This window comes from Chelonia mydas, chromosome 4 (assembly GCF_015237465.2).
Source record: "Chelonia mydas isolate rCheMyd1 chromosome 4, rCheMyd1.pri.v2, whole genome shotgun sequence".
Classification (NCBI taxonomy): domain Eukaryota; kingdom Metazoa; phylum Chordata; order Testudines; family Cheloniidae; genus Chelonia; species Chelonia mydas.
In genome coordinates, this window is record NC_057852.1 from 133,490,874 (window position 1) to 133,500,364 (window position 9,491).

General features: G+C 45.6%; 1 long non-coding RNA gene across 1 annotated transcript; it reads right to left on the bottom strand.

Annotated features, from left to right (window-relative positions):
• Positions 1–2,384: 2,384 nt before the first annotated feature.
• On the bottom strand, positions 2,385–9,368 carry LOC122465419. The gene is made up of 2 exons (XR_006290265.1): positions 8,587–9,368; positions 2,385–3,582 (listed from the first exon to the last, which is right to left on the bottom strand). It is a non-coding gene; the product is annotated as an uncharacterized LOC122465419 (long non-coding RNA).
• Between the last annotated feature and the right edge of the window lie 123 nt (positions 9,369–9,491).

Genomic DNA, 9,491 nt, shown 5'->3' on the forward strand with positions numbered 1-9,491 from the left:
CAGGGTTATGAACTGCCAAACCTAGAGGTGCCAGGGCTCAGCCCTGGCACAAATTAAGCTGGGACCCTACACAAATGAGCTGTCTATCCCACAACTCAAATGGCTCTGACTATCCTTCCCAGGATATCTTCCCAGAGCCCAGCCTAGACCGCCTGGCTGGTCTCCTGCTGTTTAATAGGCCACTCACAGCCAGGTCTGCTCTCCCTGCAGTATCAGCCCTGACTGACCAAAAGCTGCTCTTAGATCTCCCAGCAGAGATCTTAGACTCATGCTCCCCCCACCACGGGACCCTTAGACTCATTCCCTCCACCTGGGGAGATTGTATAAACCTGATACAGGTGAATAAGGCTGAGCCCCAACCCCCTTAAAGGGCCAGTTTACCCTACAACATGCAAATCCAGCTCAATCCTGCTTGCTAGGGAAGGCAGTGGGAATTTTGCTATTGAGTTCAATGGGAACAAGCTCATGGTTCTCTGTTTTATTATTTCTATAATACCAGGGAGTACATGATGTGTTGCAGATATCAGTGAAGACACTGCCTGTCCTGAAGAGGGACACTCCCTGCTAACCTAGTCCAAGACTGTTCTAAGGTTTCCAGACTAACCAAACTCAAAAGCCCAAGTCCCGTCACGCACCCTTTGTAGGTGCTTCTTGTCTTTGTCAAGTGACTCATTGTACTTTCATTAGACCAAGTTTGTGGAAGGCACCAACTGGAGGGGAGCAAACACGCAGCCAATTTTGGCAACACTAAATATTTAGTGGGGTCTCCTCTTTGGTCCAGGAAGAACCTTTAAGTAGCCCTGAGCCATCCCAGTAATAGACGTTCTCCAACCACCATCCAAGAGATAAGCAGTACATGGCTGCTGTACCTGGATTACAGAACTCAGCCTGAACAAGACACGGACAGTGAGCCAAGGGGTTAGTAGGTCACAGTTTTGCTACTAATATTTTCAGTGATACTCAAAAGATTGCTGGACCTTTACACTACACTCGGCCACATCCTTCACCTGTGCTTCAGAAACAGCATGTGTGTTCCCTCAGTGCCCCCTACAGGACAGCAACTGGTGTGCAGGGAGGGCAGAGTCCCACCTTGCCCTTTATCTGACTGACCATGTATACAACACTCTATAGCTCCTTCCGTAGCTAGCCCACCAATCTCATATCTTCCACACAGGCTTAGTGTTCAGATGTTTGTCCCTCCTTTGGCATTCCTCTGCATTGCTTTAAATGAATCCCATCCCCTTCCTCTAATCTCTCCAAGATCCTCTGGGATTCAGCCTCCATCTTCCTCTGTGTTTACAAACAACTCTTCCAAATCAAATATCACCTGCAATTTTGATCAGCCCTGTACTATGTATTTCTTTCTTTAGCTCATTCAACAGTATCTGATCACTGCACACTCTACGAGATCGGCACATCCCGCCACTTTATGTGGATGCCATAGACGCCAATGGAAGCTAGGTGCCTAAACACTTTGAGGATCTGAGCCCTACTGACTAGAACAGGGGGCTGGGAGTCAGTGCTTCTGAGTTTCATCCCAGCTTTGTCACTGACCTGCTGAGTGACGCTGGGCAAATCACGTAACTATTAATTATTTCCATTATCATAGCACCTAGAAGCCCCAGTCGTGGGCCAGGACTCCATTGTCCTAGGCACTGGACAACACAGAACAAAGATGATTTCTGTCTCAAAGTGTTTATGATCAAAGTATAAGACAAGAGACACTAGTTGCATACAACAAGCAGACGGGGGAGCACACAGAAATGATGGGACAGTGCTGGTTAGCATGCCCAGTTTACCCATTTATAAAATAGGAATAATAGTTGCCTCCCAGGTGTGCTGTCAGACTCATCTAGTTAGTGTTTATGATGTGCTTTGAGAACCATGGATGAAGGGTCACAGATTAATTCTAATCAGTTGCCTATTAGCCAGTTTGGAATCTGTTCTGTTTCTCTCTGTCAAACAGCAGGCAAAGTTGCAGTTACTTAAAACCCCAGAGTATTTACCCCGTGATCGCGGATACAAAACATCGTATGGATGGTGAATTCGGTGTTGCCAGGTGACCCTGGAAGCTCTGCAGCACAGCCATTGCTGCTGCACTCATCCAGGAGTATTAGAGACTCAGAGATCCATAATCAGAGGTGACAGGCTGTGCTTAGAACAACCTAGATGCTCCACAACCTTAGTGGTGACCCAAAGAAGTTAACATAATGAAGATACAAGTATAGGCCAGACACTGGAGAGGGAAGGCACCCGTCACAGATCGCAGGCTGGTACTCCCATTGTCATTGTGCCTTCATATGGTGTATAAGACAGGGCCCTATGTCTTAAGTCTATTCCCCCAAACAGTGCAGGATTGATCCCTTCAATGAATTCCACAGTGCTTTGTCCAATTCAGTTTTAAGGGTATCGCATAAATGCAGCAGTGCATTAAGTACATCACTCGAGTAGATTTCATCATTAATATTCAGTACTGGTTTGCTCAACTTAATCCCCTTACTCCTAGTTATAACCATCCTGAACAATTGTCCTTCCTTAGGGCCAGAGTGTGAACTCCCAGATGAGCGGCTACTTACGTGAGGAGTTGCGTTGGAGTTAATGGCGAACTGGAGCAGGTAATTGCTCATCAGTACGAACAACAGGTTCATAATCTAACCTCTGAGAGCTTTTGACCCTTCAGATATGTCTCATAACCCTCCTTCAATACACACACACACACACACACAATACTTGTCATTAGCCTGTATCACAGCAATGAACTCACGCATCCTAGACTGCACAGGCTGCCTGTAAACACTCCCAAAGCTTGGCATGTGCCTAAGAATTTAGACTAGATTTGACATTCTCCTGGAGAACATTTAGGGCAGGTGATGCCAAGAGCAGGACTAGAAGCCCTGCAAAATAAACCTCTTCTTCTCAAGTGTCCCCACTGCCCAGCCAAGTTTTTTAAAAAGGGAGGATCTCCCTGTGGCCCCACTGAGGGACTGCCATTCCCTGTTCTGACTGAAGTAAGACAGCTGGGAGAGTGGGGGTGGGCGTAGAGTTTCTTCATGACTAAGTGTTTTCTCTGTTTAAATGATTCCTTAGGTGGATAACAGTTAAACGAGGCCACAGAAGCACCAATCCAGTTGCCCATGACCTCCTGCCTGCCTGATAACATCAGCAGCCTGCCATTGGAAATTAGATGAGAGAGCTAAGGCTAATAATCAGAGATTATGACAATAGTGTGTAGGGTGTGAATACTGGGGTGCACTCAGTCACACTCCAACTCTTCTAAAAGGTGCTGTGGGATCTTTAATGACCACAGTTTTTATGGCTCAGCTGGATTAATGGCTTGTTTCTTTGCTGAGGCTCACAACTCAGTTGATCACTATGCTGTTTTATGCCTTCTTGCACAAGCTCATTTTGAGCAATCTGAAATACACAAGTCAACACAAAACTGAACCTCCGAACAGTCACTGTTTCCCCTTGCATCTTGTGAGCGGAGTTCAAGTTTCTTAGCTGTCTGGCTGGTATCTGAAGGGTCCATTTGATGACCGAGAGGTTTTTGCAGGCCAGTGACTCTAGCTGATCTGGCTGTATCTGGGAGAAAGAAAGGAAAACTAATCTAAGAGCCATATGCCACTATTGCTAATTTTATATACTTTCCCAATGGTGGGGCTCAATCTTTAACCTAATTTATGAAAACACTGATTTCACCCCTGCCATCTTTGCAAGGAACAATAGAGAGATCACTAAGTCATAAAGCACACTGTGATAACACACAGTCCTCTTCATTTTCACATAAATGCACCTAAGGGCTTATTTGCATACATGAGTCATACCACGTTAACTGTACTGTACAACTCCTCTAGCACGGACAGTTATATCAGTATAAATGTGCTTGTAGCAGGATAGCTTATTCCCATATGGAAAAGGAAATAAGCTATATGGGTATTAGACACCTTTATATAAAAGGTTTCAGAGTAGCAGCCGTGTTAGTCTGTATTCGCAAAAAGAAAAGGAGTACTTGTGGCACCTTAGAGACAAACAAATATATTTGAGCATAAGCTTTCGTGAGCTACAGCTCACTTCATCGGATGCATTCAGTGGAAAGCCACTTTGTTTGTCTCTAAGGTGCCACAAGTACTCCTTTTCTTTTTATATAAAAGTGCGTCCACACTAGGGGTTTTCCTGGCATAAGTATGTCAGTAAATAGGAAAAATCACCTCCCCCATCCCCATGCTGAAATTGTTATACCAGAACAAAATGTGTGCGTAGACCAGGCCTGAGTGATTGTGGAGAACAAGTCTGATTGAAAGGCGATGGGACTTGTGCTCCTAAATCACATAAGAGTTTTTGAAAATCCCACTCCAAATGAACACCCAGGTATTCCAATCACTCTTCCCTCTCTCCAGCCTCTAAGAGGTTTTCAAACCATCAAGGATCTCTCAGTTTGTACGTTTGACTTTCTCCCCATTCCACCCAGCTATGCTCAAAGGGTGGACAAAGATGCAGGTCACTGTGAGCTTATCACTGCCACCCCAGAGTTGACCAGAGGAGACACTATAGAGCAGAGAGTCCTTGCCCACCACCTCCAGGAGCTAAGCCCTAGAGCCTGATGGCAATTTTTTGATGAAATGGTTTTTCAATGTAAAATGCAGATTTGGCAAAACCAAATATTTTCATGGGAAAGGGTCAATTTTGACAAATATCACTGCAAAAAAAATTTGCAAAAAAAAAAACTTTCAAAATTGTCATTTCAATATTTTGCAAACAAAAAGTTCCAGTTTTCCGATTGAAACAATGTTTCATTGCTAAATTTAAGAAAATTGACAGTAAGAAATATGAAAGAAGATCAAAATAAAAGTAAAACATTCTGAAATGATCAAAACAAAATATTTGGATGGATTGGATCCAAAAATTGTATTTATTTATTTTTTTTTGGATTTTAGGTTAAAAAAAATTTGAGATTTCAGTTTTTTGTTCTGATTTGAGATGGGAAAATTTATTATTATTATTATTATTATTTTTCTTGAAAGTTCCTACAGGATGGGAAAATTGTTTCCTGCTCAGCTATTCTCAGCACAGTTTTTGTGAGATCCCTGGCCTGTGCCTGCCTGGGACCCAAAGCTCTAGCTCGCTGATCCTCATCCCCATAGACAGCATGGGCAGAGGCAGGGCAAGTTCCCCTCATGTTGCCCTCAGCTCCATTCTGGAAAGCCCACCAGACCACAGACTACTCCCCATGCTCCAGTCAGCGTCTGCCATCCCTCCTGAGCCAACATAATGGAGCCAACTCATCATACCACAGATAAGGAGATGGTGTATTTTGCAAGACACACCCTCTGTTTCAATCTATAGGGGCCTGGTGGAGACCTCCAGCATCATTCCACACTGTCTATAGCAAATGCTGGCTGGAGCGATTTCAGGATTGGTTTGTTTCTCTGTGCCAAGTTCCAATTCTGTTTTTCCCAGGCTTGGGTAGGGATTCAGAGTCTGGGGTGGGATGGAAAATGAAGTGTTAATCAATCTGGCAGAGGACCTCTGGGAATGCCCACCTGCAGCTTTGAGACCGAAGAAATCAACAGATTGAAATCGACCCTGTATCTTTCCATACTGAAACTGCCAGGAGCAGCCAAGAGGACTTGTCATTCTACAGCTACTATTAGGCTTGATGACAGGAAAGCTAAGAATATCAACATCCTGTTTACCAAACACCATGTAGTTGTAGCACCGAGTGTGGGATCAGCAGGCTGCACCCAGGCCGTGACTGCGTAGTCTGAACCAGTTGCTAAACAATAGAAGAGAGCCTAACTCGTCTCTCTTTAGCCAAAATGGAAGCCTTAAGGTTCACCCAGTGTTTGACAGCTAAATAGCAGCTTTCTTTTGGTTTTGCAGGGAAGACATTTCCACTCCCAGTCTCTCACTGGGATTTTTGTCAGTTCTCCCTATACCAGAATAAGGATCTGTGGCAGCAAACCCCACAAATTGCAGCCATCTTAGTTCACGCTGAGAATTCCTCCGGAAGCCTAAACACTATTTATAGAGAAGTGTGGGGTAGTGTAGAGGAGAGATGGGCCCCAGGCCACAAAGTTCAGACCAAGATCCCAAATTTCCCAAATTCTGGGGATATTTAGATTTGTAGTTTGAGTTTGGCCCATTATATAGAAGATGCAGGAGTGAAGATCAGGTCTAGATGCGGATCTGAACTTCCTCAGAGTGTTGGAATCCAGTGTTTTAGGCTGGTCCTCGGAGGCATGAATCAGCATTCACATCACATTCCCCATCAGTACCCGGGCCGAGCTGGGAAAGCTAATGATCCAATCACAGACCAAATTCAGTGATGAATCCTGGTCACATGCCACTTGAGGCACATTGTGCATATGCTAAGAAGAAGAATTTGGGCCTGTTTGGTTCAGAGGACAGACGAGAGAGGCTCAATTTCTGGCATGTCACTTCCTGCAATAACTACTGCGTCATCTGCAATTGGGCTCCTAAGTCATCGCCTGCCAATTTATCTGCTGGCTCAAATTACTTCCTTCCCTGAGTGTGAAGTGTTTCCTTCCCAGGTAGAGGCATCTTAATCTCATTGGCCAGCCTCGCATATTCATTTTCCCATGTCTACTTTGCCCTTTCAAGGACTGCTTCTATTTGCCTGGTTCATTCCCACTGTGTGGTCAGCCCCTCCACCTCATTTCTTAGATTTGGGCTTCCTGACTCTTTGTCCAGTCATCCAACTGCTGGTAGAAAGTCTCCAAACCTGAAGTCTATTGAATTGTTTTGACCGCCACATCACAGTTCTTGTTGCTAGCATTTCCCTGGCCTTGCCAGATCTCGTGATTAAAGGACTATCTTTTTTCTGGCATGCTCAACCCCAGCGTGACGTTATTGACATGAACTGGGACCATATAGATCTTTGTTGCAAGAAAAGTCCTGTAGTGGCACCAAATCTTGTATAAAAGGGGGTCAAATAAGGTGTCTAAGACAAGGTTACGGTTTGCTGGTTATGATTATGCTATCTGTATGCATGTATCATTTTTGTACTTAAAGTTATAAGTATTGGCTCTATACTGTCTGTAGTTCAAACTCATGCTATGCTTCTGGGTGACACCCCAGACGAGCTGGTGTCAGCTCTGCTTAGCCTGCTTGATAGCCCACTAAGGACCATCAACTATCCAGTTGACCCATTGAGAGAAGGCAGATACACCTTGGGACTCAGCAAGGCAGGCAGGGACATGCCTATGGACAGAACTCTGAGGTTTTTCATGCCATGGGATGGGCAGCTTGTCTTTGGGACAAAGAAAGCAGGGACCACACGGCAAGAGACTATAAAAAGCTGCTGCAGTTCCTCCATTTTGTCTTCAATCCTGCTTCCTACCTCGGGAGGGACTTTGCTACAAACAGAAGCTCTACACAAAGGACTGATGACCCATCCCAGCTGTGGATGGACTCCAGAGACTTGATTTGAACCTGCAGTTTATTCCATCACTGCTGCAAGCCTGAACCAAGAACTTTGCCATGACTGCATGTAATTGATTACATTTAACCAATTCTAGCTCTCATCTATATCTTTTTCCTTTTATGAATAAACATTTAGAGTTTAGATTCTAAAGGATTGGCAACAGCATGATTTGTGGGTAAGAGCTGACTTGTATATTGACCTGGGTCTGGGGCTTGGTCCTTTGGGATTGGGAGAACATTTTTTCTTTTACTGGGGTATTGGTTTTCATAACCATTTGTCCCCATAATGAGTGGCACTGGTGGTGATACAGGGAAACTGGAGTGTCTAAGGAAATTGCTTGTGTGACTTGCGGTTAGCCAGTGGGGTAAAACCAAAGTTTTCTCTGGCAGGTCTGGTTTGCCTTGGTGTGCATAGAAACCCCAGCCTTGGGCTGTAACTGCCCTGCTTTAAGCAATTTGTCCTGAATTGGCACACTCAGTTGGGTCCCACCAGAACCAGCATCGTTACACCCAGATCTTGTCATCCCCCAGGGCAGTTGCTTGAACCCCTCTTGAACACAATAGCTTTGGGTCTTGGGTCTGACCTAGTTCCTTTACCAGATTATTTGAGTTCCCCAGCCTCTCACCCTCTGGGGCTGAAAGTGGTATCAGGGTATCTTCCCTAACCAATGGGAAGAGTGAAACCCCTGGCCGTCCTCCCACTTTCAATTTTATACCCCCAGCCTATTTCCTTGCCTATCCCCTATTCATCTATTCTTGTAGGCTCCAGCTTCCCCATAATTACAGCCCATTTGCCCAACATTGAAATTCTTAGCAGGAAAACACCTTTCTATGTGCCAGTTCTCCCCACAACCAAAACAGTCTGCCCCTGGGGCATCATCCTTCCTTGCCCAAACTGGATCCCCTCAGTCCTTTGTTCAGACTTCACAATAGGCCGAACCTCAGCAGTTTGTGGTCCGGTGTCTTGAACCGCTTAGTCCCCCCGCTTCCTCTAGTGCTCAGTGCAACCGGGCCATCTTTATCATCTTTGTTATTACAGGGGCAAACCCATCCTGCATGCCCCACTTCTTCGCAGTCAATTCATTCAGTTGGTCCAGCATGGTACCTTTGTCTCTTTTATTGTCAATGACAATTAACTCTCACCTCTCATGGAACATCCTCCACAGGCCTCTCCTGCTTTTGGGCACTCCCAAAAACTGGAGCTGGAACTGCTGCCGCTCTGGCTGCCCCTCCATATGCTGACATGGGAGGGTAAATGTGTCACTACCAAGGAAGACACCTGCACCGTGCTGCTTGGGCATCCCTCCTTGATGGGAGGGTGTCTCAGAATTCCACTTGTAGTACCACTTGTCACAGGGTGGCACCCTTGAGCGCATCCCTTCGTGTCACAGTGTGGCTTTACCAGCTGGATTCCTTCTTTCTCTCTTTGTGGTCTTGCAGTGATTTACTCAGATCCAGGAACTGAGAATAAGGTGCACATGGTCTCATTTATTAGCTCATTTTCCAGAGTTACCAGGAAAATCCATCCTTATTAGCCCCTCGGGTTCAACACTTCTTCAGCCCTGGACTTATGCTGACAAGCAACTTCTCCAAGGTTCAGGTGTCAGCCCTCCTCATGCAGCTGGTTTATCAAGGAGTCTTCCTCTTCTTAATCCAGGAGTCCCCCAGCTCTCCTCCCAGAGCAGGATTATGCTTCAGGCCAGCTGTAGGCCTCAGGCAGCTTTTCCCCTTTTATACTCATTCCTTTCACCTGTCAGCTTGGAGAAGTTGACAGGCTCCAGTCCTTCTCCTGCTAGGGTCTCAGATAACTTCTCTCTCGAGGAGCACCTCTCTGCAACTGAGCCCTAATGGCCTTTCATCAGGCCCAGGTGCTCATTATTCAGTTAACTGCCTAGATGGGCTCACTCCCTTTAAATGATCTCCTTGCGGGTAGCCAGGGCCCAGATTCTCCTTAAAAGGGCCAGGCTACCCATGACATCTTCCTTCTGAAACACACCTGTTTCACAGAGCATTCTATCTATCCAGCCAGGTACTTATATAGCCTTCAT